Source organism: Adiantum capillus-veneris, chromosome 23 (genome assembly GCF_014529385.1).
Source record: "Adiantum capillus-veneris isolate H3 chromosome 23, ASM1452938v2, whole genome shotgun sequence".
In the NCBI taxonomy this organism is placed as follows: domain Eukaryota; kingdom Viridiplantae; phylum Streptophyta; class Polypodiopsida; order Polypodiales; family Pteridaceae; genus Adiantum; species Adiantum capillus-veneris.
In genome coordinates this window covers 65,196,518-65,199,111 of record NC_140953.1, presented here as the reverse complement: position 1 = coordinate 65,199,111, position 2,594 = coordinate 65,196,518, and the positions used below count along the sequence as shown (strand labels likewise).

The 2,594-nt window shown below is 42.5% G+C and overlaps 1 pseudogene; it reads right to left on the bottom strand.

Annotated features, from left to right (window-relative positions):
• Positions 1-1,132: 1,132 nt before the first annotated feature.
• LOC147427889 (uncharacterized) lies at positions 1,133-1,922 on the bottom strand (annotated as a pseudogene).
• Between the last annotated feature and the right edge of the window lie 672 nt (positions 1,923-2,594).

Sequence of the window (2,594 nt, the reverse complement as noted above, 5' to 3'; positions counted from 1 at the left end):
CAAAATTGGGCTTGGGATCTCCTCTGTGATCAGAGCCCTTCAACATGGACGTTGTCCTGCACCCAGGGGTCGCCATCATCTCTGACGTTCTCACTGACTAGAATCATGAGCCCTCTTCAGCGAGCCTTACCACGGCCCCTCAGCTCACAAAACTATTCCCCTTCTGTCTACTCGCCCACTTGCCCCAAAGCTATTTGCTTCCTCTCTGCTTACCACCACCTGACTTGCCAAAAACGTCCTATCAAGCCACCGTTACTACTGCCTTCCATCCTCTTTTGTTTGTCAAAGCTGAAGTTTTAATAATTTTTGAGCTTCTAGGCATTAGCCAACCGCTAATGTACCCACAAAGGTATGACCGGGCGTATGGCATTAGTATCACACACACCAGTGAATGCATGCTATCAAAAACCCATCAATACTTGATAATGAAAGCAATTCCCTAACAGCATCTACTCCAAGTTAAAATGAGAATCCATCGAGCAGTGATACACCTGATTGTCGACATCTAATCATGAAAGAAAATCACGAATTTTTTTTCCAAAAAACGCCTGACATAGCTTGCCAAACCCCCAGTCTGCTAGAGCATTCATGCTCAGCAGCAAGAACTCCCGATGCACTACAAATGAAATTCTCTTTCTTCAACAGGCCATTCTTGATAATATGCTCATGCATTTATCTGCCTTTCTTTGCATCTCTTATGCTATAAGAGGCTTTAAAGATGCAAGCAAAAGTGACTGCATTAAGAGTAACACCTGCTTCTTAATGCGTTCAAAGCAGTTGAGTGCTTCCTTGGCATGGTTATGCTCAAAATACCCTATGACGAGAACACTTGAAGACACTATATTCTTATCAGAAAGCTTTTCAAACACCTCTTGTGCCTTCACAAGTAAACCGCATTTGGTAGACATGTCTACCAAGACACTACTTAGCATGGTATCAGCACCCCTATCTGATTAATTTCAGTATAATTTCTACACCCTTTTTAGTTGCTCCTACAGTGCCACACAATTTCCAGATTCAAACCAAAGTCACTGCATCAAGTAAAATTTGCTCACCTTTCATGCGTTTAAATCTCCTCAGTGCTTACTGACAAACCATGCTCGCCCACTGTTATGTACTCAATGAGGAAGCTTCACCAAGACCATGTTCGAACAGGCCAGCCTCTCATTCTACTATCCTCCTTACTAGCTGCAGCCAGCATTCGCAAGCAACCCTTTCCAATGTCTTTCAGAGTGTCATCCGCAACAGAAAATACAGCTTCCTGCCACTCATGTTCCATTTCTTCTTTAACAATGATGGATGTGGCACTTACCTTCCTGCCAAGGCAATAAGTTCAGCTTTCACACTTCCACGCCTGATTATTAAATCTGAACCTACCCCTTGCAAAATAGGCTTCAATTCAGCTACAGCTTCCACTAACTCCTCAAGCATCTCAAGTGACCAACCATGAAGCAGGTATGGATCAAAGATGTAAACTAGAAGGAGGGCCTAGTAGGCTGCAACTAAGGAGAGGCCTACATCATCATCAGGCCGCAGGTCCTTCTTAAACCACAAAATAGAAACTTCCTTGTTCTCTGATAGAGCTTCAATTCACGCATCATCCAACACTACCAAGACTCTGTAGCACTACCTTCTTCTCTTTGGCCTACCCCTACCAATGTGAGAGTAGAGACTCGTTGTTCCCTGTAAACTGGCCACGAAGGGTATCTCTTTATATCCAAAATGAAACCCGTGCTCAGAGTGTTCAACACCCACATCATAGTAAAACCCTCCTGTGCGATCCCCAAAACTATGGAGGACGCCTTCTTGTAACTTTGATGATGAAGTGGGATTGCCATCTTGCTCAGGTCGTCATGCTGTACATATGTAGACATCAAAACAGACCATGAAAATGCATCCCTTTCTTCAACTATGCTAAACATGTTCTTCACATCATGAAGACCTTCTTAGCAAGCCCTTGCCCAATGTAGCTTCTAATAAGAACTGGCTAGGATATGTAATTCCAAAGAGGAAGCACATGAAAAATCCTCTCTGCCTTAACAAGAGCCCCACACTTACTATAGAAGGCAACAAAAGCTATTAAAAATATAATGTCCAGTGGTCTGATCCATCTCCATTAAGCTGCACAGAAATAGCTGTACCTTTTCATGTGAGGCAATCACTGGTCAATGAAAAAACTCAACTCAAACACCTCAATACAAACTTTGTACACTGTACAAACAAATTATTCAGTATCATGGACCTCCTGGATCAAAAGGGAAGCTCAAAGCCTCTCGAAACAAATGCAGATTGCCACCAGGATCCCACACAGTGTAACAAAACTTACCGATCAGCAAGACACAATTTCCCATTATATAGATTGAACACTTTACATCAAAACCAAGTAGAGGGACAACATCATTTAAACTTCCATCAAATACATCGAAAGTAACTGAAGCTGTCCAGCTACCATGCATGGCATCGACATGCTTCTCCATATTAGCATTCTCATTATAGAGAGACCGACATTCCCACATAATGGAAATCTTCTTTTGAGCTTTCTCCACATTAACAAGTAGTGATTCATCCATGAAAACATCTGGCTCATCAAATCC